This window comes from Crotalus tigris, unplaced genomic scaffold, assembly GCF_016545835.1.
Source record: "Crotalus tigris isolate CLP2741 ecotype Arizona unplaced genomic scaffold, ASM1654583v1 scf7180000018670.1062102, whole genome shotgun sequence".
In the NCBI taxonomy this organism is placed as follows: domain Eukaryota; kingdom Metazoa; phylum Chordata; class Lepidosauria; order Squamata; family Viperidae; genus Crotalus; species Crotalus tigris.
The window spans coordinates 427,014-454,277 of NW_024097136.1; the positions used below are offsets into that span (position 1 = coordinate 427,014).

A 27,264-nucleotide genomic window follows, 5' to 3' on the forward strand; every position below is an offset into this window, starting at 1 on the left:
ATTGAACCAGACAAAAGGATTACGATGATAACTTCTGTGAAAGAGCACTTTCACATGCTTACAGATGAAATTTCATCGTACTTTCCAAATCTACCTGACACCCCATTTGCACTTGCCAGAAGCCCATTCACAGTCAAAGTTGAAAATGTTCCTGAGACAGCACAAGAGGAATTCATTGAACTTAACAGCAATGCAGCGAGAACTGATTTCTCTACAATGCCAATGTAAGGATCCACCCCACTCTACATCTTAAGAAGACAGAACTCTTGGAATATCTCTTCCAACAGGCATCTTTATTAAGATAAGATGGTTGCAGGCGTTCTAGACAGGATCTGGGGCCCAAGCCCTACCATTCAAGGTTTTAAGTGTTCCCAAGCAGCCCCCACCCCACCGTCCTTCCAGCGACAATCCCAGGCGTCACATTTCCACCCCCTTTTCCTCTCGACCGGCAGAAGGGAGACTTCAGAGAGTAGTAGATGAAAGCTAATGGGCCGTATTGTTATGGTCAGTCCTCTGGGTGAGATCCACATTCAGTCCCTTTGAAGTTTTAATGAAGGACATGAGAGCCATAAAACCCCTTTGCTCATCCCCCTTCCCCTTCATAGTATAACAGAATCCAGAGAGGGCAGAAATGGGATTTTCCATAGTCGATAACTAGAAATGAAATATAATTGGATTCTGACAGCCAGTTACAAAATTCTGGATCAAATGTTTGCAGTCATCTCCTGTTCTGTCTGAGACTGTGTTGCCCCTTTTCTTCCATTTCCAACAACATATCTTTGTGAAACAGGGTTTTCCAGCTTGTTGGTTATCAAGTCTAAATACAGAAGTAGACTTGTTGTGGAAGATGATCTTCATTGTGCTCTTGCAAAGACTGCCCCGAGAATTTCTGATCTGGTGAGAAAGAAGCAATCTCAACCTTCGCACTGACGTTGGCTTCTTACGCATACTGTTGAAAAATGTAGCAATGTAGTTTACTGTTGTTATATTAAGACTGTTACATTTATTTGTAATTAGAAATAAATATTTAACAATATATAATTACATATTGTTTTTGTGATTAATCACTATGCTTTAATTATGTTCGATTTGTAACAATGAAAATACATCCTGCATATCAGATATTTACATTATGATTCATAACAGTAGCAAAATTACAGTTATGAAATAACAACGAAAATAATTTTATGGTTGGGGGTCACAACATGAGGAACTGTATTAAGGGGTCGCGGCATTAGAAAGGTTGAGAACCACTGGTATAGGGTTTCCTGCCTGGGCAGGGGGTTGGACCAGAAGACCTCCTAGTTCTATTCTATTCTAATCTATTCTATTCTATTCCATTCCATTCCATTCCATTCGCAAGGACCCACTTCAATCCCACATCTTAAGAAAGCAGAACTCTTGGAAACAATTTCTTCCAACAGGAACGTTTATTAAGAGTAGTTGATAGCAGGCACAATAGACAGGATCTGAGGGATTCTTTACAGATTGATACTTTAAAGGGTCCCTAAGCAAACCCCACCCCACAGTTCATCTGGACGGTTCAGACCGGCCAATCTCCAGGTGTTAAGTCCATAGTGGGAAAGGGAAGATAACATCAGTTCGGCTCTGTTTGTAGTATGATGTTCCACAGCTCTTCACACCTCCTTTTGAGACCAGAGAAATAAGCCAGGTTCCGGATGTTTGTATTTCTTTCCCCCCTCTTTTCCTAACTGCCAGGTTAGGGAGAAGAAAGTTCAGAGAGATGCATAGTGCAGGAGGCAATTTGTTACATTGTAATTGGCAGAGACCCAGCGGCAATAAACAAAAGGTTTCATTGTAGCAAATAGAGGAAGTGAAAGTCATAACCCCGCAGGCATATCCCCCCTCCCCCTTGGGAGTATGGCAGAATCCAGGGGAAGGTGAGATTTGGTTTTAGATCAGAGGAGATAGATAGAATGGAATATAAATGGATTCTGACATCATTCCATTCTAATTCCTTTCATGAATTCTACAGACAAAAGAAAAAAGTGGCTGCTCCCTTAAGCTTATACAGTACTGACTTAAATCTCAACCTGAAGAACTGCCTGCATTATAGTGTCAACATGGGTTCATTGGCTCTTTTTATGTTTTGATGGCCTGCAAGCCCTGATTGGTCTGAATGGGCAGAACTTCTAAGTATATTGGCAATATGGTTGTTGGTTTGCTATGTTCTGAATGGTGTGTAGTCCTTTCTCTCCAACTGTACTCAGTGGATGCATATGGTAGAACAGCCACTGGACTGCAGTAAGTTTTCCTCTCTTTGCCCAAATGGAATATGGGGCTGTTCAGTTATACATTTTCCTTCTCCAAGGACATAGAGTCCGTACATTTAGGATGGTGTACATTAATGCCAAATTACAAAATGAAATCTTAATTTTGCATTAATTAGGCAATAGTATCTGAAAATTTACTACACCTCATTTTTTCATAGTCAGTCAACATGGATGCTTATTACATATTTGTTTTATTTCAGGTCTTTCTCTATCGCCCTAAAGACAAGAATGCCTTTCCAACTAAGTCCCATGCTTCTTAATAACAAAGTGCTTTGTTCTCAAGGACTCATCTGTTTAATACATCTAGTGTTTGTAAAGTTTATCCACTGAGATAACTGCCTTGAGTTTTTTTTATAAACAATAATAAAAATGGAATATAAATAAATAAAATAAAATTCAAAATAAATATTAGCCTACCACAAGAGTGGGAAGCTTTTACTTGCATGTTTTTACTTGCATGTTTTTTAAATTGGGATAATTTTAAAGGATATGACTGAAACAATAATGAAACTTTCATCCAACTTTTATGGCTGGGGAAAGATTAGTTTACATAAAGCATGATACATCTTCCTACAATATTTTAAGCCTTTCATAGTTTGAATAAATACATTGAATCACAAGGGAGCATCTAGCCTAAGACATGGATCTAGCCTAAGCCACGAATTTCTCCTCTCTGACTTACAAATAATTTTCAAAACAGCTTGTAAAACATGCAGTAGTAAAACATGAAACTCAGAACGTGATATTCAGAGCAATTGTTGTGTTTTGTGTTCAAATGATCATTTTAATTCCATAGCCATTTGCAAAGATGTTAGGGAAGATGTCAGGTGTATAGTAGTATGAATCAGTGGTAGGATTCAGCTGGTTCGCACCAGTTCGGCAGAACCAGTAGCTAATTTTTTGTTGTCCAGGCCCAGAATGGACTTCCAGAAGTGGCATCCACACAGAGAACCAGTTGTTCACATATTTGAACCCCACCACTGGTATGAGTTCTCTCATAACTACTGGAATGAGAATTGTTAGTTTGACTGAAATCATGGTATGGTGTCATACATTCATTTTCAAGGCACACAGCAATTTGTCAGATAAATTATGGAGCAATTTCTCCAGCATTAAAATGGGGGAATGAAATATTTTTAAAACTTGAAGCACTTTAAATTGTTAAAAAGGGAGAATATGGATAAATACTAATAGTTTTTTTAAATTACAAGATTTTATACAAAAGACTATGTATATAGTACATGCTGTACTTTTTAAACATATCAGAATGTAGAATTTTTTTGGTTTAAAAGGACAAGAAATATCTATATGTGGGTGTGCGCATGTGCATTTCCCACTTACAAATCCTGAGTTCTGGCCAGATAATAGTCCAAACAGCTGGAGTCAAATTATTTTAAGTAACTTCCACAATTGTCATGATTCATATTGAGTAACTTTCCTTTGCTTAATTCTGCTTCAAAGAGCTTGATTTGTTCAAATTATGCAAAACCAACTGATTTTAGAGCAGCAGTAGATACTGTAATAAAAGACTACCTAATGATTTCCTGTCTGACAAGGCAAACCAACAGCTTGCTATGTAGCAGTCCCATTAAGCACTGTGAAATATATGCCCAGAAAAATGCTACGTCACCTAAGGTTGCATTCTTTGGTACTTTTACAAATTAGTGAATACTATTGAGCTAAATGGGATACATTCCAAGTAAATACAGAATTATACTTCAACATCTCGGTCTGAAACTTGCTAATTTAGAATAATTTCTTTGAACATAGTGGGATTTCTTGAAAGAAAAGAAAAAATATTTCTCTAAGAATAAGACTTGCTCAATTCAATAGCACCTGTACATCTAAACATGTATTTCATACATCTTTACAGGACTGTCAGTGGAGGAGGGCAAGGGTCAAGAGATAGCAAAGCAATGTTGTGCTGTTGTTGCATCATTCTGATCACAGATGTTTACTTATAAAAGAGCTGGAGCTGATGGTGTGATTTTGACAAAAGCAGTAAGCTTTCTATAGGATTGCACTATCTAGTATTAATTTTCACTGATTAATAACAATCTTCTAAAGTAAATTGACATAGTTAATGAATCCAGATTTGCTTACCATAGTTGCTGTGTTCACACATTGTATTACATCACTAATCTTGATTTTGACAAGTAATTGGGTTCATCCTTCATATTAAGCCAAAACAAAAAGAAGACCATATGAAAACCTAGCCAGGATATCCTCTGCAAATACTTGCCTGCACATTTATTAAATGTGTCATCAGATATTTTTTTAGAATTTCTACTAGTATAGATTATTATAAATTGGTTATAGGATTTTTTTCAACTCTTTTATTTTCTGTAATCAGTAAATTGAATTACATCTCACAATGCAATAATAAGCATAAAGTGTGAATCCAACCATTGAGCCTTGTTCAGCAATCTATGGCCAAACAAATCACAGTTTAATAATACATCACAATCTAAGCAGCAGATTCTTTTGTTGGGATTGTCAGATCTCTGTTTGAACTAGTTTTTCAGTTCATCAGCTCCCTATTTTGGTATTTTGTAACTGGAAGCGCCAGCAACAATAGAAGCCTTGCTGTCCTTAAAGCTAGCTGGGCACATTACCCTTCTTGACAAAAACAAAAACATCAGTCTTTCCTGGGTAAAAACACATGGGACATGAAATCATGTTACGACAGCAGCTAGTATTTTCTTCTCTCCCTAAGAACTTGGGAGAGAAGGAAGGTTGGCAATGACTTCTCAATAAAAGTGTGATGTTAATTAAGGGATAGCATCACACATAGACACGGGAGACCCAAATGCAAATTCGCTCCTCCGCCAAGGGTTCACCGGTCACTCCCTTTCAGCTCAATCTCTCTCACTATCTTAAACTGACGGAACTATCTCTTTCAAATCAATTGAAACAAGGCATTAAACGTTGGTTAAAGCTTCGGAGCAGCGTTTTCCCGCCGATGGTTCAAGCTACGTGGCAATGATACGAATCAGAGCCCAAACTAACTCAAGATTGGGGAAGACCCGTTCAGTAACCAGTCAGATGAGAAAATAACATCTTCAATTTGGAATCAACCCCTGGGGGATTAGGGAGACCTGCCCGCGCCGTTTTTAAGGCCGCGGGACAGAAAGTTGTTTGCTGCTGCTTCGAAGTCGGTAACCTAACCTTCACCCCGGATTCCACTGATCCCGCTACGTTTTTCGAGATCAACTGAGGTCGGATGAGCGCCGGGCCACTTGCTGAAGACATGGTTAACCCGGGATTTAGGGGACACAGTCCTCCTTTCTTGCCGCTGGGGGCGCTGGAGAGTACGCTCTGCGGTTGCCGCTGCCCAAGTCTTCCGCCTCATCGCCGCCAGGCGCCTGGAGGACCTTCCCAGAATGCCTCTGGGCAACAGGGGCCGGTTGTCTGTCTGGTTGGCAGGTAGCGTCGCGCGCCTGCCAGCCGGTCACGTTGTTCTTCTCCTTCGAAATCTGATTGGGTGGTATCGCTGATCTGTCTTTTTTCCAGAGCAGTGGGAGGTTTTGCTCTCGGCTTACAGTTGCAGCCGACGGACATGTGACTACGGGAGCGGGATCTGTAGCGAACGCGCTGGGGGAGCGGCCTGCTTTCTTTCCTGCTGCCGCGCGAGGTCTTTTTCCCGGAGATCGTAGGGCGCCAAGGAGACCACCGCGGCCCAGAATCTCTTACGTCGATGCCGCACTAACGAAGACTGGCCGTTTGCTTCGCTCGTTCAGAGGTGCCGTCTAGTGAGACGGCTTCCGTGTTCGTGACGGAGAGAGGTAAAGGCTCGATGGGGGGGGGGCGGTGAGTGTATTCGTGTGCTGCAGTGAAAGGGAGACAAAGGCTATGTCCCGAAGCCTGCGACTTCGCCGTTTCTGGTGGACAGACTTGGGGGAAACTAGGCCTCAGCTCGATCCGGAGAGTCTCCGAGGCGTGGAGAGTCGTCAGATAGTCTCGTTCAGATCTTTGAAAAGCGCCATTTCTGGAAAACGGCGTTGTTGGTAACAGTCTTATCCCATCGACACTGTCGGCGAAGATTTTGTTCGTTTGACGAAGGTTACGCGCAGACTGCCGGGGCGGATGGGTTCAATCAGATGCGAGACTGACCTTGGATACTTGAGAGTATTTGAGAGCGACGGTGGTAACTGGTTCTAGTGAAGTGTTTAAGATAGCCTTTTGTTTACTACTGGTTGCATGCAGTCACCCTGATTTTGTACAACAGTAGTATGTTTGCGAAGATTGAGTTCTGAAAATGGGTTCTATGAGGTGGCTAAAGGAGAAAGGCTATGGAAATTCTCAGTCATCCAGGTTATAGTTGTCTCAAAGGTGTTTTTTCAAAAGGCAACTGGCCTAAGACGTTTTGCTTGTCATCCAAGAACCTTCATTAGAACAGTCACAACTGATGAAGTTTCTTGGATGAGAAGCAAAATGTGTTCTTTCTCAAGGAAAAATAGGCCAGTTACCTTTGAAAAAGCACCTTTGAGACTAAAAGAGAAAGGTTATGCAGATCCTTCAAGTCTTAATTTCAAATCTGGAGAGAGAAATGCTGTATCCGTATTTTATCCCTATCAGCATGGATAGCAGTTATTCAATTCACAAGAAATGATCTCTGTTTTGAAAGGATAATGAATGTTACGCTTTAGAGAATGCAGAATATATTCTTTACCTTCATCTAAAGAATTGCTGGATAGTGTTTCCATTATTTGATGGGACAAAGTAAGCCAGTAAGCCTGAGAGGAAGATCCAGGAGATAATAATATTAAAGAATGACATTCAGTAGTTTTGACTGTAAAAGGGTATAAGAAAAGTGATAGTGAACTTTCAGTTTCTTTTTCTTGAAATATTTCTGTTACAGAGAACTGATTCTCAATTAATGTAAATATTTAGCATATATAAGCATAGATTCCCTGATGTATAGGATGTGATTTGCATGACAATCCAAGTGTTTTTATTATAGGAAATTTAGAACACAACACAGTGACATTATTGATCTTGCTGTATTGAAGATTATATATGAAAGATGTCAGTTCAGATATTTTGAGTCTTTCAGGTTCAGATAAGGGCAGCAGAGAATCGTGGTTTGCTCAGTTAATTTGTATGCTGTAAGCATGCAAGCATTGTAAGCCACTTGAAGTCTAATTGTCTAGTTCAAATAATGAAATTAAATTTTCACGCGTTTCTTGGATGAGTACAGATTAATGGTATAAATCTTCCTGTTCAGAGTGATTTCTAAACATGTACAGATAGACATTTACACAATGGTAATTTATGTGATAGGAATTACTCTTGCAGAATTTCCCAGTTTGATATATTTGATTTATATCTCTCAACATCCATAGTATTTCCAGAGCTGTTCTAATTATATTCTTATCTGAATATCAGCAACAAAGCAAATATTGTTATGAATTCTTCTAACTATGGTAGCCACATAACAGTGGTAGGAATAAGTGAACTTCAAAATATGGAGAAGAGGAACCCTTCAAATTTGCATACAGGCTTCTTGGTGCACTATTTTGTCTCTTGACCTCATTTACACATTTGTTAAATGAGTTTTGCCCCATTTTACGACCTTTCTTGCCTCAGTTGTTAAGTGAATTACTGCAGTTGATAAGTTAGTACCAGACTTTGTTAAGTGAATCTGGCTTCCGCATTGATTTTGCTTGTCAAAAGGTTGCAAAAGGTGATCATGTGACCTTGGGACACAGCAACGATCATAAATATGAACCACTTGCCAAGCATCCGTACATAGGGATGCTGCGAAGGTCATAAGTGTGAAAATACTCATAAATCACTTTTTTTAGTGCCGTTATAACTTTGAATGGTCACTAAATGAACTGTTTTATGTCAAGGACTACCTGTAGAAGATCAAGGAAAATTGGCCAGTGTTTAGATCAGTGATTCTCAACCTTTCTAATGCCGTGACCCCATAATACAGCTCCCCATGTTGTGGTGACCCCCAAGTGGGTGTGGCCACCAATAAGAGGGAGTAGGACAGCTAGGGAAAAGGGAAAAAAATGGCGGACAGCATGGTTTGGTGACCCCCGTGAAATGGTCATTTGACCCCAAATGGGGTCCCGACCCACAGGTTGAGAACCACTGGTTTATTCAGTGATAGAAGCCATTTCACTGAGTTAGGGTGATTCTCAGAAGGGAAACCCTTCTGTTTTGGTCAGTCTTTATGCATCCAATAATATTTTCAGCAACATGCTGGTTGGGTCTGGCACATAATAGTTTGTTTGTAATTTTTGCTATGTGTTATACCAAACTTTTATCTTTGGCTCAGTATATTTGTCACCAGTATCCATATACTGTCTTATGTTCACAGATTCCTGGATGCAACCCAATGAAATCACTAAAAAGTTATATGTCTGTGGAGATTCTCAGTCATCCAGGTCACGGTTGTCTCTATGATGCTTTTTTCTTCAAAATGCAACTGGACTTTTTTCTTTGAGGAAGAAGAAGAAAACGTTTCTTTTTTCATCCAAGAAGTTTCAGCATTTCTGATGGGGGATGGAAGGACAGATACTGACAGTTTTAGACTGGATGGTGGGGGGATGGAAGGATAGGTTCTGATAAGATGGTAGGGGCAGGATGGAATGATTGTATTTCTTTGCAATCATATGGTCGTTAGTACTTTCTGAGAGCTGCTGAGGCCACTTGGAGATTTGTCTGTGCCCTTAGGGTTACCTGAATCACCTGAATCAGTGCAATTGGTTGTGGAATCTTGGAACTGCTGCAAGGGCTATGTTGTAAACTGGAAATAGGTGATGTCTTATTCCTGTCCCTCTGTTGAGGGAGGGGTGTTCATTTCTAACATAGATGGATTCTTTTACCCCTCTTTCAAATCAATGGTCTTCTCTATCCAAAATATGGACTTTGCTATCTTCAAAAGAGTGATTTTTGTCTTTCAAATGCAGATGGACCGCTGAATCTTATCCTAATGGGTTTGATCTATGTTGTGCCATGCATTTGTGAAGTGGTTGATTTATTTCATCAATGTACAGATCTGCACGTGTCTCACTGCATTGTATTTCATATATCACATTGCTCAGTTTATACCTGGATGTTTATCCTTGGGATGGACAAGCTTCTGCCTTAGTGTATTGTGGGTTTAAAGTATACATGTGTCAGAATCCAATTATATTTCATCTTTAGTTATCAAATATAGAAAACCCCAATTCTGCCTTCTCTGGATTCTGCCATAAGAGGGAGAGAAGGGAGAGAACAAAGGGGCTTTATGGCCCTCACTTCCTTCAGTATACTTCTAAGGAACTGAATGTCTGTATTGCAAAAGAACTAACCATAAGAATGGGGCCGTTTTCCTTTCATGTAGTTTCTTTGAAGTCTCCATCCAGCCGGGCAGTAATGAAAAGGGGGTGGAAGTGTAATGCCTGAGACTGTCGCTGAAAGAGGGGGTTGATTGGGTGGGGCTACTGGGGAAACCCTTAAAACCTTGAATTGGAGAGCTTGGACCCCAAGTCCTGTCTAGAACGCCTGCAACCATTTTCTCTTAATAAAGGATTCCTGTTGGAAGAATTATTCCAAGAGTTCTGTCTTCTTAAGATGCAAAGTGGGGTGGGTCCTTACATTAGACAGGACTTGCAAAATTAATCCACCTGGAAGGGAGACCCTTGCCGGGGGATTTTGCAAAAATTTACCATTTCAGACAATGGAGCAAGAGAGGGGGAAAACTCCCTGGAAAGAGAGCTGCTGACCAAATTGGAACCTTGACAGATGTTGGGATCCGAGAGGTCAGATTCCTCAGGAGAAGAAGTGGTGGAGACACGGGACCACAAGCCTCGCTGGTCAATGGGCGTTGGAAAGAAAAGTGAGTGGGGAAAGGAATCAAGAAAGATGACCCTGAGACGGGGGACCAAGCAACCAGAATGGAAGCAGGAGATGGAGAAATCCCTGCATGCAGGTGAAGAGGGAGAAAGCTGGGCACCGTACTCGGACTGGATCCTAGAGAAAGCTATTGACCTGATGAAGAGAACTCTCAGCTCCCTAAGAGAGGAGAATCCTGAGCCCTACGGCCACCCCAGCTCCTGGAGCCGCAAAGGGAGTGACACCAAGGGGACGTGGAACCTGCAACCCCGGGGACATCTACTGATCCAGTAGTCCCCACCCCCTACCGGACCACAGATGGCAATCTGGATGGAAGACACTACCACCAACAACGGAGGCACCGATCCATTCCAAGACGTCCGCCGTTGGAGGTGAAATTCAAAGGGGAGCCAACACGCTTGGGGTTTTTCCTAACCCAAGTCCTCAGCTACATGGAGGAATACGGGCAGGACATTCCCAGCGACAAAGCCCGCATCCGTATCGTGCAATCTGCCCTGGATGGACCGGCTGCGGATTGGGTAGTGAACTTGCATGACTCCAATGCCCCAGAACTCAGTAACTTCAACCGTTTCATGTCCTCTCTGAGAAGACGATTTCAAGCCCCCCTGGCTGATCACAAAGCCCGTGAAAGGATAAAAACGATGAGGCAAGGCAAACACCCGGTGGCTGAATATACACAAGATTTCCGGGCCATTGCCAGGAAACTGAATTGGCCAGAATACATCCTCCTTAGCCATTTCAAAGACGGACTAAATTATGATCTATATGACGCCTGCCTGCCCCGAGGGGACCCACACCAACTTGAGGAATGGTACATCTTGACAGAGGAAGCAGAGATCGACATATTGAAGAGACACCGCCGAGGAAAACAATGGAGCCGCCCCCCGCCTGAGCTGACACACGAACTGGTGAAATCATCGGCTACAGCCAAGAAGCAAATTGGGTGTTTCAAGTGCAGAAGAGAAGGGCATCGAGCTGTAGAATGCCGCTCAAAGGCCCCCCAGCACAACCCAGACAGATCCCCAATCAACAAATCCGGAAAGTCTTCAGCTAAGCCAAAAGAAACTGCCATGAGAATGATGGAAATTGCGGAACCCCCCACTTCTGCTCACCAAGGGGAAAGAACTCCAGCCTACACCACAGGGCCGGTGGATGCCTCAGATGACAGCTCGGAGGGCGAACCCCTGGTAAGTGGACACATTACACCCATCCTCAAGACAGTGACTATTAATCCCCCCCATGCCCGAAGCTGTGAAGGTGAAAACCTTAATAGACTCTGGCTGTACCCGCTGCCTCATTAGCCCAACACTAGTGGGTAATCTGGGCATCCCATCGAGGAAACTGGAACAACCAATCTCATTTGGCCAGTTAGATGGATCCATAGCAGGGGGGGTGCCAGCTACCCTAGCCACTCTACCAATACACCTCTCCCTGGGCAAACATGAGGAGGACAAAACGTTTGTGGTGACCCCAGGCATGGAATGCCCAATGATCCTAGGGCTGGAATGGTTAAAAAAATGGAACCCCGGGTAAATTGGAGGATGAGAGAAATCAAATTCCCGAAGGGGGACCCTATGGACTTAAAATCCCAAGGGGGGCTACCAGAATCAAGAATAGAAAAAGCATCCATAGGAGAGGAAAAAAGATTAACAGAAATACCAGAGGAATATAGAGACCTTGCTGAAGTTTTCAGTGAGGAGAGGGCGAATGAGCTCCCCCTCCATTGACCCAAAGACTGTACCATTGAATTCAAACCTGGGGCAAAACTCCCGAAGCCCAGATTATACTCCATGAGCCCAAAGGAGAAGGAGGAAATGGAAAGATTCATAAAAAAAAAACTTAGAGAGAGGTTTCATTGAGCCAGCCAAGCCTAAAGTGGCTGCCCCGGTCCTTTTTAGAGAGAAGAAGGATGGCTCTTTACGTTTATGCGTGGATTATAGGGCCCTGAATACAATCAGTGAAAGCAACCTATACCCTCTGCCCCTCATGAAAGACATGCTGTCACACCTATCGAAAGGGAAATTTTTTCTAAACTAGACCTAAGGGAAGCTTACTATCGTGTGAGAATTAAGGAAGGGGATGAATGGAAGACTGCATTTAACTGCCCCATGGGGTGCTATCAATTCAAAGTCTTGCCATTTGGATTACAAGGGGGCCCTGCAGTCTTTATGCAATTAATCAATAACGTTCTAAAGGAGCACCTATTTAAGGGGGTCCTTGTTTACTTGGACGACATTCTTATCTTCACTGAAACAAAAGAGGAACATGTCAACCTTGTCAGAGTGGTTTTAAAGAAGCTGTGAGCCGCCCACCTATATGCCAAACTCTCAAAATGCGAATTCCACCAGGAAAGGATAGACTACCTAGGTTATCGCATATCCCCCCAGGGCATTGAAATGGACCCAGAGAAGGTCAAAGCAGTATTAGATTGGGCACCACCCCGCACAAGAAAGCAACTACAAAGTTTCCTGGGCTTTGCAAACTTTTACCGCCAATTCATCCCCTCATTTGCCCAGATAGCCTTGCCCCTCACTAACTTACTGAAAACGAAGGGAGCATCCTCAGTAAAACCTAGCCAGCCACTAACATGGACAATGGAGTGCCAAGGAGCGTTTGAGAGACTAAAGAGACTTTTTTCTGCCGAACCAGTACTAAGGCACCCAGACATGGACAAGCCCTTCGTAATACAGGCAGATGCAAGTGATGTGGCAGTGGGGGCTGTTCTATTACAAGAAAATGATGATGGAGTATTGCAACCCTGTGCATATACCTCCAAGAAACTCACGGAAACAGAACAGCGCTGGCCTGTATGGGAGAAGGAGGCTTATGGGATACGTTGGGCATTACTCACGTGGCGACAGTTCCTGAAAGGCAACAAAATCTACTTCCAGGTGTGGACTGATCACAAAAATTTGGAAGCCCTGAAACCATCCAGGAAACTCAATCCCAAACAAGCCCGCTGGTCCCAGCATTTTCACCAGTTCCAATTTAAGCTCAAACATTTACCAGGAAGAAAGAACTTCGCATGCCTCAATATAACAGCGCACGAACCACAGACTCTAGACCAATAATGGCAGAGTCACAACTGGCAGCACCACTAACCACAAGAACCCAAGCCGGATGTCAGAATCCAATTATATTTCATCTTTAGTTATGAAATATAGAAAACCCCAATTCTGCCTTCTCTGGATTCTGCCATAAGAGGGAGAGAAGGGGGAGAACAAAGGGGCTTTATGGCCCTCACTTCCTTCAGTATACTTCTAAGGAACTGAATGTCTGTATTGCAAAAGAACTAACCATAAGAATGGGGCCGTTTTCCTTTCATGTAGTTTCTTTGAAGTCTCCATCCAGCCAGGCAGTAATGAAAAGGGGGTGGAAGTGTAATGCCTGAGACTATCGCTGAAAGAGGGGGTTGATTGGGTGGGGCTACTGGGGAAACCCTTGAAACCTTGAATTGGAGAGCTTAGACCCCAAGTCCTGTCTAGAACGCCTGCAACCATTTTCTCTTAATAAAGGATTCCTGTTGGAAGAATTATTCCAAGAGTTCTGTCTTCTTAAGATGCAAAGTGGGGTGGGTCCTTACACATGTATGTTGTGTTGGTTGAAAGTCCTCCTGAGCTTTTCAGATATTCCTGCAATGTATGGAATGACAACTTTGCTACATTTGTTCTCTTCTTGTCTGTAACGCAGGAACTCTTTTTTGGGGGGGGGGATTTGATGAAGGCCCAATTAAGATAACTACAACTTCTGAAGGATTCCTTGATGTGTTTAGTTCTTTTTCTTTTTCCTCTTTACTGATAGGTAAGCTTTCAGCCTGGTGGTATAAGGTTCTGATCACTCCCATTTTTTGCTAAAGTGGATGGTGAGAATCAAAATGTAAATACTGATTGCTGTGTGGAGATTTCCCATAAACTTCAGTGTTAAGGCTTCTGTCTTTCTTAATGTGTACTGCACAGTCCAGGAAAGCCAGATTGTTTTCCTTAGCATCTTCCCGTGTGAACTTAATGTATTTGTCCACAGAGTTGATGTGTTTTTTTTATTGAAAATTTTTTAAAAGTTTTACAAATAACAACCCTCACCCAATCCCTCCCAAACCCACCCCTCCCTCCCCCCTCCCCGAACTTCCCAGAACTGAATATAGGCTTATTTAAAAAAAATTTTTTTAAAAAAACTTAAACAACATTTACAACTTATAAAATAATTAATAATAATATATATATGATATAAGCATTAAGAAAAAAAAGAAAAAATACTTAAAAAAGAGAGAAAAAAGAAAAAGGAAAGAGAAAAAAAGAAAGAAGAAAAAATAAAAAAAATAAAAGTTCATAAGACGGAAACAAAAGAAAAAAAAAGAAAAAAGCAATTAATACAAATTATGAAAAAGCTAGATAATTTTACATATTCAAATTGTGTTGAATAAAATTTATCCATTTTTCCCATACAACAAAAAATTTCTCTTGAGATTGCTCCTTTAAGAAAGCCGTAATCTTTGCCATTTCTGCCAAATACGAAACTTTATAAAACCACTCTTGTAAGGTAGGCAAAGAATCCTTCTTCCAATATTGTCCAAGTAACAGCCTAGTGGCTGTGATCAAATTTAGCATCAGTATAACTTCCTTAGCATCACAGTCAGTAATAATACCTAATAAAAATAATTGCGGAGTAAATTTTACCCTCCTTCTAAAAATTCTTTGAATATTCCACCATATCTTAATCCAAAAGGCTTTTATATTTTTGCACGACCACCAAATATGAAAATAAGTAGCGTCCAAACAACCACATCTCCAACATTTAGGCTGTAGATCAGGGTACATAATGGACATTTTCTTTGGATCAAGGTGCCATCTATAAAACATTTTATAAAAATTCTCTCTTAAGTTCTGTGCTTGTGTGAATTTAACATTCCTCACCCAAATAAATTCCCAAGTATCCAGTGAAATTGATTCACCAATATTTTGTGCCCATTTAATCATACAATCTTTAATTAATTCAGATTCTGAATCCATTTCCACTAAAACCCCATAAACCCTCTTGATATGGGTTGGTCTTTGATCCCTTACTTGTTTGATGAGATTTTCATCTTCTCTAAGCCATCCCATATTACAATCCGTCTTCCATCTATCCACTATTTGTCTATATTGAAACCATGAATAAGTAAGATTTTCATGTGTTAAATCTTCCAAAGATTTTAACTGCCAATTTTGACCATCCCATCTAAGTAATTGTATATAAGAAACCGTATCCATCTTGACTCCTTTCTTTATTCCCTCTATCGCATGCCAAGGTATGGCCCATAATGGTATTTTAAAATCACTTCTATAATATTTCCTCCACACCCTAAGCAAAGAAATTCTTATAATATGAGATTTAAAAACCCGGTCCATTTTTTTATTAAAAATTAAATAGGCATGCCATCCAAAAAGTAAATCCCAGCCTTCCAAATGGAGTATTTCTACATTTGTTAAATTCACCCAATCACTAATCAATGTTAGTACCACCGCATCATAATACAATTTCAAATTTGGTACCTTGAGTCCACCTCTCTCACGGAAATCTTGCATAATTTTAAGTTTACCCTTGGTTTTTTCCCTGCCCAAATAAATTTGTTAATACCTTTCTGCCATTCATTTAGGTTAAGTTCATTCTTTAAAATGGGTAACATTTGAAACAAAAAAAGAAACTTTGGCAGAACATTCATTTTAATAACTGCAATTCTACCCATAAGAGATAACTGTAAATTATTCCAATTCATTAAATCCTTCTGTACCCCAATCCACAACTTTTCATAATTATTTTTATACAGTTTTGCATTAGAAGCAGATAGTGTAACCCCCAAATATTTTACCTTGTCAACAACTTCAAAATCTGTTAAATTGACCAAAGTCTGTTTATCACAATTAGTCATATTTTTTGGTAATATTTTGGTCTTATTATTATTAATTTTAAAGCCCGAAACGCACCCATATTGCTGAATCAGTTGTAATAATTTAACTACCGGATAAGTAGGTTGATACAAAGTAACAACCAAGTCATCTGCAAAAGCTCTTAACTTATATTCTTTTTTATTAATTTCTATTCCTTTTATTTCTTGAGACTCCCGAATTTTAATTAACAAAATTTCCAATGTTAAGACAAACAATAACGGAGATAATGGACATCCCTGTCTTGTACCTTTTTCTATTGTAAAAACCTCTGATAAACCCCCATTTACAATAAGTTGAGCAGTCTGTTTTTGATATATATTAGATAAAACTTGTAATATATTTTGTCCAAAATTCATCTCCTTAATTAAACATAACATAAACTGCCAATTCAACTGGTCAAAGGCTTTTTCAGCATCCAAAAATATCAGCCCTGCAGGGACTTGGTTGTTTTTATCTAAATATTCTAATAAATTAATAATTTGTCTAACATTATTTTTCATATACCTTCCAGTTATAAAACCCGATTGGTCCTTATGTATAAGCTGCTGCCAAACCCCCATGAACCTATTGGCTATAATTTTTGCAAAAATTTTATAATCCACATTTAAAAGAGATATAGGCCTATAGTTCTTAGGCAAGGTGAGATCTTGGTCCTCTTTTGGAATCAAAGATATAAAAGCATTACGCCATGACGGAGGGATCTCTAAGCCCCGTAATATATTATTAAAAAGCTCACATAACGGTTGGGTCATCTCTTCTACTAAAGTTTTATAATAAATAGACGTCAAACCATCCGTACCCGGCGCCTTGCCTAATTTCAATTGCTTAATAACTGTCACAACTTCCTCATTGGTAATTAAACCATTAATCTCTTTTTTCTGATCTTCTGTTAATTTAGGAAAATTAGCTTTACTTAAGTAATTGTTTATATCTGTAGTTTGTACATTAGTACTCTTATATAATTTTTGATAATCTAAGAAAGATTTCTTTATCAATTCTTTCTGATAAACCAATTTGCCATTATAATTTATTTTGTCTATAATTCTCTGTCTCTGTTTCTTTCTTAATTGATAAGCCAACCATCTTCCTGGTTTGTTAGCATTACAAAATGTATTTTGTTTCATGAACAATAAGTTGGTTGCAGCTTGATCAGCCATCAACATATTAAATTGTGTTTTTAACAATTCTATAGCTCCTTTCACCTTTTCATCTGAAGGATTTGAAATTAAAAGCTTCTCTTTTAATTTAATCTCATCTTCTAATTCTTTACGTTTCTGAGTCTGCTTCTGTGTATGAAAATTGTTCATTTTTATCAAAATCCCACGCATAAAGGCTTTACTTGCATCCCATACCATTGACATTGATGTTCCCTTATTCATATTTAAAGCAAAATATTCCTTTAAACATTCCTTTAGTTTTTGAACATTTTTTTCTTGTTTAAATAAATTCTCATTCAACCTCCAGGATCTCCTCTCTTCTTTCTCAGCGACCAATTCCATCCAAACTGGGCTATGATCTGTCAATGTCCTAGGAAAGATTTTAATATTCTTCACCCTGTTATATAAATCTGTTGTAATAAAAAAAAGTCAATCCTTGAAAAGGATTTGTGTCTGTCTGAAAAAAAGGTAAAGTCTCTTTCCTCTTGATTACGTTCACGCCAATAGTCTCTCAGTTCCCAATCTTCTTTCAATTCAAAAAAGGCTTTAGGTAGTTTAGCCTGTTTGAAAAAAATAGAAGAACCTTTTTTGTCCTTTTGTGTATCTAAAACACCATTCCAGTCTCCCATTAATATCACAGACCTATAGTCCAACAAAGTTATTTTCTGATGTAACAACTTATAAAATTGTTCCTGTTGCTGGTTTGGTGCATACAGTCCCACAATAAGTATTTTCTTACCATATAAACCAAGTTCAACCATAACATATCTTCCTTGGGGATCTGATTCTACCAAACAAGCTGATAAATTTTGCTTAACATAAATTACCACACCCCCCTTTTTTCCCAGGGGCAGGAGATATAAAATGAGATCCCAAGCGAAGGTTAGCTAAGTATTTTTGATCTTTAAGTAAAATATGAGTTTCCTGCAAACAAATAATGTCATTGTTGTGTTGCTTTAAATAATGAAAGATTTTCTTCCTCTTCTGGGGGATGTTTAAACTGTTAACATTCCAGGTCAGGAACTTTGCCATCTCCCTCAACCAGGAGCCTGGAGAAGATTCCCTCAAGATCTGCTACTGAAGAATGTGTTGCAGAACTTTTGGGTCTTGCTCCTCCCACCGGCATTGAAACAATCTGATGAGCAGATTCTTTAGCTTCTTTCTTCTGTTGCTCCTTTCCCTTACGTTTATATGCTGCACTGGTCATTCTCTGTTCTTTAACCTCTGCTTGACGCATCCATTCCGCCTGCCCAGCAGCCATCAAGCCTGATCCCTCAGACTGCTGTTCCACCTCTTTATCACTCAAGGCTCTCTGAGTAGATGAGGATGAGCCTGCACCCAGGACCGTATTATAAAATTCTTTAGCTTTAGCAACTGTATTAAGTCTATAACATGTCCCCGCATGGCTCAAAACAATACCCATCGGAATCTCCCATCTAAATGAAATCAGTCTTGCTTTGAGTTCATTTGCTAAAAAAGCAAAATCTTTTCTGCTTCTTAAGATTTTGGATGGGATTTCCTTTAAAATAATAATATCTTGAGCAGCAATCGGGAATCTTTTGTTATAAAAAGCTTGTAAAATCTGATTACGCAGAGACTTCTTAGCAAAGTAGATCACCACATCTCTAGGCAAATTCTTCTGTTTCGCAATCCAAGAATTAACTCTGTAGATTTTTTCCACTTCTCCACGTAATTCATCTTTATCTATATTCAGAACAACAGCCAAATCATTGATCACCATTTCCATCAGATCTTGATTCTTATCTTCTTTAAGGCCTCTGATTCTCAAGGCATGTTCCATCTGTCTGTACTGAAACATAAGAATATCATCTTGTGAGGTTTCCACTTTTTTTTCCATATCTTGAAATTTATAATCCAAAAATTCTACTTTTTCTTCGACTTCTTCCACTCTGGAGTCCAGCTTCACAACCACAGAAGCCAATCCAGATAAAGCTGAGACTATATCTTCCCTCAAAATAGTATTATTCTGTACATAAAGCTCCTTCATTTCCTTCTTCAATTCTTCCTTAGTTTCAGATTTGCTCTGTTCCAGAAGTTGCTTCACTTCCTCCCTAAATTGAGACACAGCCTTTCCCATTATATCCTTAAAATCTTGTGCAGATGTACCTGATGGGGGAGGAGAAGGTGGAGATATAGCCTTAGGTTGTTGCACCGGTGGTGTTACTTTAAGTTGTTGTTGAACAGTTGCAGTAACAGGAGAAGAAATCACCTTGGAAACTATAGAAGCTGGTTGTCTCTTTGAAGCCATTTTAAACTATCTTTCTTTCTTCTTAAAAAAGGGAATAAAAGTACTTAAATCCTTACAAATAAAAAGACCAGGAAAAATACAATAAAAATAAAAACTCCCAAGGCACTTTAAAAGAAAAAGAAGGGCTTAAGAAAAAAAACAATGTTAAGCATACGGTTCAATCAGTCCGTCTTTTCTTTCCGGAGATAGGAAAAAAAAACTTTCAAAACGCCATTTTACTTTCACTCTCACTTTCCGCCCAAAAAAAAAGAAAGTGAAAAAAAAGAAAAGAAAAGTCAGCTTATACTAAAAAGAAAAAATTAAGGAAAATAAATCTCTAATTCTAAGTAAAATCCTTTAAACAGTTCTGTCCGCTTTAAAAGTCACTCACCAAGCAGCTTTGAGTGCGGAGATGGTAGCGGCGTTTCGCTTTGCTTCCGAAGAAGCAAAGACAGCTGAGAGGCGGAGAAGGCAATGAACTCCGAGGGAGCACTCTTTCTACCCCCCTAAAAAAAAATCCAGGGAAGGTTAAGAGGTTCTACCTCTATTCATGCAGTCTCTACCCCTTCCCTTCGCCCGGGAAGGGGATTTCGAACCGCGAGCCAGCTGATGAGCGCTGTGCTCCGCGGATCTGACACCATCTCAGAAGGACGGCTACAAAGTAGCCGCCATCATCGCCACTTTAACCACCGGAAGTTTTGGAGTTGATGTGTTTGATAAAGGCTTCCACTTCGCTTCTGGTGGCGACTGCTGCACCGATGGCGGCTTTTCCTTAGCCGTCAGCCTTGGGATCGCGTGAAAGCGCGCGGAGACGGCGAATATCAGCTGTTCCGTGGCTTGAAACCTCTTTCCTCTGGAGAAGAGGAGGAGGAGGAGAGCTTCTTGCACGGGTAGAGCTAGAGCTCCCCTGCACCTCCTTAATTATTTGGAGGTTGCAGGGTGAGAGCTCTCTCGGAGCCTGAGGCTTTTTTTTCTCCACATTCCAGGACGCCTTTGTCCTGTTTTTCAGGAACAAACCAAGATGCCACTTCCACATCTGCATCTTAAAGAGACCTGTGAGTTCATTAAAAGCAGACGGAGCTGACCAGGAGAGATTAGAATTGTTAATGTTTGGGACTTTAACTCAGGAAAAGAGTTAAATGATTCTCCCCCTTTCGATTTCATCGAAAGTAAAAGTGAAAAAATGGCGCTGGAGTTTTGTTTCTTTGATTGAAAAGACAGAGTTAACAAAGACTTACATTTGGCAACAAAGTTTAAATATGTAATAGATTTTGGCTATCTATTTAAAAACCAAGAATCTTTCTTTTTTGGAATTAGCCGTCACTTTCCCTTTTTCCCCTTTTTTTCCCCTTTCTGTGAAATTGTTGATTTTATAAGAAGTGGTTTTAAATAGGACTTCCTGTGGTATTGCTGCATCGATGAGGCTTTTTTCTTAGCCTCCTGTCTTGGAAATGTGTAAAAGCTGGCAAGACAGTGACGACCAGCTGTTTTGTGGCTTGGAACCTTCCTCCCAGGCAAAGGGAGGAAGGTGAGTATTTCCAGATAGAAATTGAACTCCTCTATTCTCCCAAAGCTTTTTTGGGGGGGAGACGAAGGGTGAAGTTCTTTCGGAGTCTGGATAGTCTCTGCATTCCAGGAAGCCTTTGTTCTCCGGGAACGAAGCCAGACGCAGCCTCCACATCTGCTGCTTAAAGAGAATTGTGAGTAACTTTTAAAGCAGACAGAGTTGTCCAGGAGGACTTGATTTGTGATACTGAATTTCTACTTTAACTCAAGAAAGAATTAATACCTTCTCCAGTTAATTATGTTAACAAAGAAAGTGAAAGGAAAAAAATGGCTGAGGAATTGCTGCGGAGGAATTTTGCTTCTTTGTCTAAGAACTTTCACTTTTATTTGGCAACAAAGTTGCTAAAATAATTGACTCTGCTTTTTTTTAAATGGGGGAATTGTTTTTATTATTCCTAATTCGTCTTGTTATAAGAATTGGCTTTTTTCTTTTCTTTATTCTTCATTTCTTTTTTTCTTTTTTTTTCTTTTTCTTTTTTTTAAATGGCTTCAAAACGTCCTGCAATTTCTTCTTTGCCTAAAGTTTCAATTTCCTCTCCAGTAACACAGATTACACAGCAATCTAAGCCACCACCACCACCACCACCTTCCCTACCTCCAGCATTTACACTTAAAGATATACAGAATGTGGTTCAGGACTCTTTGGAAAAAGCTGTAGAAAAGATCAGATCTGAGACAGAAGAGCTTTTGGAGGAGAAAAATCATGAGATGAGGGAAGATATTCTGTTGGCTCTTAAGGGGCTTGCTGCCCATGTAGAAAGGCTGGATGGTAGAGTGGATGAGGTGGTTGGAAATGTTGAAAGATTGGAAGGAAGAATTGAAAGAGTTGAAAATAATGTGGATGTAGCACAGAATGAAATTGTAATGTCACAATATAGAGACATGGAGTTTGCTTTGAGAATAAGAGGGTTGAAGGAGAATGTGAAAGAATTTGAAAGAAGAGATTGCTGCAGAACTGGCATCCATTTTAGGATGTGGAATTGAAGAAATGTTGAGAGATATTGAAAAAATCTTTAGAGTTAATTCGTGGATTGCGAAGCAGAGAAATTTACCAAGAGATGTGGTTATCTATTTTTCTAGGAGATCACTTCGTAATGAAATTATACAAGCCTTTTATAACCAAAGATTTCAAATTGCAGCTCAAGATGTCATAATTTTAAAAGAAATACCTCCCAAAATTCTTAGAAGAAGAAAGGATTTTGCTTTTTTGGCTGAGGAGCTCAAGAAGCGGCAAATTCAATTCAGATGGGATGTACCTATTGACATAGTGGTGAACTATGTTGGAACACGTTATAGATTAAATACAATTTTAAAAGCAAGAGATTTTTTTGTTTCTGTGCTGAAAGCAGGTGCACCACCATCTCCAAGATCTAGAAGAAATGAAAGTAAGTTTGAAGGACAGTTAGCTGCAGGAGCTAGGTCACCAACAGGAGAAGAGTTGTTGGTTGAACTATGCAACAGTGTTTGGAGATAAGAGAAGACCCAAGAGAACAGAGAATGACTCGTGCAGCTCATAAACATAGAGTAAAAGAACAACAAAAGGTAGATTCTGGTGTTACAACACAGATGGCTACCTCTGAGCCAGTGGGAGGAACAAGACCGAAGAGGTCTTCAACTGCAGATTTAGATGCAGTGTTCCAAAGGCTTCAAGCCATGAGACATAGCAAAGTTTCTGGCATGGAATGTTAACGGCTTGAATTCACCACAGAAAAGAAAGAAAGTATTTTACTATTTGAAACAACATAAGAATGATGTTATATGTTTGCAAGAGACTCATATTGCTTTAAAAGACGAAAAATAATTGATTAACTCCCGGTTGGGAGTACATTTCACAGCCTCTGCTCCACAGAAAAAAGCAGGTGTAGTTATTTATGTGAGGAAAGACTTATCACCAAAGTTAATTGATTCTGACTCACTAGGAAGATATGTTATTATTGACTTATTATTAAATGGCAAGAGAAGTCTTGTCATTGGACTATATGCTCCTAATCAACAACAAAAATATTTTTATAAGATGTTACATCAGAAAATAACTCAATTGGATTTTAAATCAGTAATTATGATGGGAGACTGGAATGGCGTTTTAGATTCAAGAAAGACAAGAAGGGTTCTTTTAAATCTCCTAATCATGCAAAATTACCTAAAGCTTTTTTTGACTTGAAGGATGATTTGGAACTTCGAGATATTTGGTGTGAACGGAGTATGGAAGAAAGAGACTTTACCTTCTTTTCGGACAGGCATCAGTCGTATTCCAGAATTGACTTTTTTTTAATTACTAATGATCTTTTTTCTAGGGTGAAGAATGCTAAGATATTCCCAAGAATATTGTCAGATCATAGTCCTGTATGGATGGAGTTATCTACTGAAGACGGGAATAGAAGGACTTGGAGATTGAATGAAAATTTATTCAGATTTGAGGGAGATGCAGAGATTATTTAAAGGATTTTTTTCTTTTGAATATGCATAAGGGTACTTCGATGCTAATGGTATAGGACGCTGGCTGTGGAATTCTGGGAGTTGAAGTCCACATGCCTTAAAATTGTCAAGGTTGAGAAACACTGGTATAGACGTAAACAGGTGCAGAAACGTAAAGAGTTGGAATCAGAGATTAAAACTAAGGAAAAGGCTCTTATCTTAAATCCATTGGATAACAATTTAAAGGTTTCTATTAGTTTGCTTAAGGAGCAATTTAATATGTTAATAGCTGATCAGATTGCAATTAATTTGAAGTATATGAAACATAACATATTTTGCAATGTGAACAAACCTGGTAGGTGGTTGGCTTACCAACTACGAAAGAAACAAAAATCAAGGATTATAGAAAAAATAAATTATAAAGGTAAAGAAGTTTATCAACAAAATTTGATTAAAAGGAGTTTTTTAGACTTTTATTCAAAGTTATATGCCAGTGAAAACATACATGTTTTAGATATAGAAAAGTATTTACAGGAATCACATTTCCCTAAACTTACTTCTGATCAAAGAGATGAGATTAATGGTTTAATTACTTCTGATGAGATTATTTGGGCAATTAAACAATTGAAAGTTGGTAAGGCTCCAGGTACAGATGGATTAACAGCAATTTATTATAAAATGTTATCTGAAGAAATGATAGAACCATTGAAGGAACTTTTTAATAATATTCTGTTGGGAGCAGAGGTACCTCCATCGTGGAGAAGGGCTTTCATGTCATTGATTCCGAAGGAGGATCAAAAATTATAGGCCTATATCTCTTTTGAATATAGATTATAAAATTTTCTCAAAAATATTGGCAAATAGATTAATGCGAGTTTTGAAGCAACTGGTTCATACTGATCAATCTGGATTTATATCTGGAAGATATATGAAATATAATGTTAGACAAATTGTTAATCTGATTGAGTATTTGGACAAGAACAATCAAATCCCTGCGGCTTTGATTTTTTTAGATGCTGAAAAAGCCTTTAATCAATTAAATTGGCAGTTTTTACTCAGAGTAGTAGAGGAAATGAATTTTGGGGATAAATTTTTATTTGCCCTTAAGGCAATATATCAACAGCAATCTGCACAAATTATAGTTAATGGGGGTTTAAAATTGAAAAGGGTACAAGACAGGGATGTCCTTTATCCCTATTGTTATTTGTTTTAACCATGGAGATTTTACTTATTAAAATTCAAGAGTCACCTAGAATAAAGGGAATAAAAATAAATAAGAATGATTATAGGTTGAGAGCTTTTGCCGATGACTTGGTTGTGACATTATCTCAACCGACAGATTCAGTTAGGGATTTGGTTGAAATTTTACGTCAGTATGGGAAGGTTTCTGGGTTTAAGGTAAATAATAATAAGACTAAAATATTATCGAAAAATATGTCTATGAAGGAAAAGGATATTATAGTTAAATTGACAGGTTTTGAAATAGTGAGAAAGGTCAAATATTTAGGAATTTATTTAACGTCCTCTAATGTTAAATTGTATAAAAATAATTATGAGATATTATGGGTAAAAGTGCAAAAGGATTTAAATGATTGGAAAAAATTACAATTACCTTTGTTGGGGAGAATTTCGGCAGTTAAAATGAATATACTTCCAAAGTTTCTTTTTTTATTTCAGATGATACCTATTTTGAAAAAAGATGCCAATTTGGAATAATGGCAGAAGGGGGTTAATACATTTATTTGGGCAGGGAAAAAGCCGAGAGTTAAATTTAAAATTATGCAGGATACACGGGAAAGAGGAGGATTAAAGGCACCGAATTTAAAATTGTATTATGATGCACTGGCTTTAACCTTGATTAGTGATTGGCTCAACAAATAAGAATATCCTATCTATTGATGATGGGATTTATTATATGGATGGCACGCATATTTAATTTATGATAAAAAAGTGGATCAGGTTTTCCCATATTTTGAGAAGTGCCTTGCTGCGTGTCTGGAAAAAGTATTACTATAGGTTAAATTATAAAATCCCAATTTGGGGGGTTCCAGGACACATGATAGAGGGGGTATCTAGGGGTGTGAATTTGGATAGGATTTCTTATAAGGAATTACTTAGTTTGGTTGGGCAGCATTGGCAATTAAAGCCTTTAACTGAGTTGAAGCAAGAAAATATTGTATATTCTTGGTTTCATTATAATCAATTGTTATTGAGGTGGAATATAGATAAAAAGTTTGGTATTATTTTAGAGGATGTGAATTTGGTAAAACAGATTAAAGATCAAAGTCGATTTCATATAAAAAGAATTTATAATGCTTTAATAGAATTGGACTCTGAAATTGAGTTAGTTAAAGATTGTATGATTAAATGGGCGCAAAATATCCAAGAACCAATTTTATTGGATACATGGGAGACAATTTGAGTTAGAAATGTAAAATTTACTCAAGCACAAAATTTTAGAGAAAATTTTTATAAAATGTTTTATAGATGGCATTTGGATCCCCAAAAGTTGTCCCGCATGTATCCGAAATTACAGCCCAAATGTTGGAGATGTGGAAATTTAGATGCAACTTATTTTCATATTTGGTGGACTTGTAAAGATATTAAAGCTTTTTGGATTAAGATTTGGTGGAATATTCAAAAGATTTTTAGGAAAAAGATAAAGTTTACTCCGCAATTATTTTTGTTGGGTATTATTGTAGATTTGGATGTTAAAGAAACTAATTTGATATTGAATTTCATAACTGCTGCAAGATTATTGGTGGGGCAATATTGGAAGAAAAACTTATTGCCTACTTTGGAAGAATGGATACTTAAAGTGTCTAATTTAGCAGAAATGGCGAAAATCTCCACCTATTTGAAGGATCATTCACAAGAAAGATATATTATGGTTTGGAGAAGATGGATTGATTATATTCAGAAGAAGTATGAAACTGAAAAGTATTATCTTGCTTTTGAATAGATTTTAGATAATTATTAATAGTATTAATGGTATTATTTTTGTCTTAATTTGTTGATATTTGTTTTGAGAAGGAGTTAAAGTGTATTATGGTTTTGATTGATAGTTTAGTTGGTTTATGTTAGCTAGAGTATGTTTGTTTATTTGTTACCCTGTAATCAGCTCTGGGAAGTGGGGGAAGGGGGAGGTGATGGGTGGGTTTATATTGTAATTTGTAAAACTTTTAATAAAAAAGTGGTTTTAAATAGACAGAAAATGGCTTCAGAGCGTCTCGGAATCCCTGTGCTTCCTAAAGATTCAATCTCCTCTCTGGTAACTCAGACAACTAAGCCTAAGTCACCCCCACTCCTCCACCACCAGCATTTACACTTAAAGATTTACAAGATGCTTTGAAAAAAACAGCGCAAGAGATTAAAAATGAGGTGGCAGAGCTTTTTGAGAATAAGAACAGGGAGATGAGGGAAGACATTGTGCTTGCATTCCAAGGGCTTGCCGCCCATATTGAACATATAGATGACAGGGTGGATGAAGTTGTGGAAAATACTGCGAAATTAGAAAACAAACTTGGTAAAGTTGAAGATAAGATTGATATAACACAGGATGAAGTTATCATGTCACAATATAGAGACATGGAATTTGCTTTGCGAATAAGAGGATTGAAGGAGAATCCACTAGAGGATCTGAGAGAGGAGGTGGCAAGAGATATTGCTCCTATTTTGGAATGTGAACCTGAGGAAATATTGAGAGAGATTGATAGAATATTTGGAGTCAATTCATGGATTGCGAGGCAGAGAAATTTATCTAGAGATGTGGTTATTTATTTCTCTAGGAGATCACTTCGTAATGAAAT

The 27,264-nt window shown here is 38.6% G+C and overlaps 1 protein-coding gene across 2 annotated transcripts in view; it reads left to right on the forward strand.

Moving 5' to 3' along the window:
• The first annotated feature begins 5,678 nt into the window (after positions 1-5,678).
• Positions 5,679-27,264, forward strand: part of SCAF11 (SR-related CTD associated factor 11) — a 103,189-nt gene continuing 81,603 nt past the window's right edge. Inside the window, exon 1 of one of the 2 annotated variants that reach the window (XM_039355312.1) lies at positions 5,679-6,079. The gene's annotated coding sequence lies outside the window, so the exon portion shown is untranslated. The remainder of the gene's footprint in view (positions 6,080-27,264) is intronic. The other variant, XM_039355310.1, reaches the window with a different exon arrangement.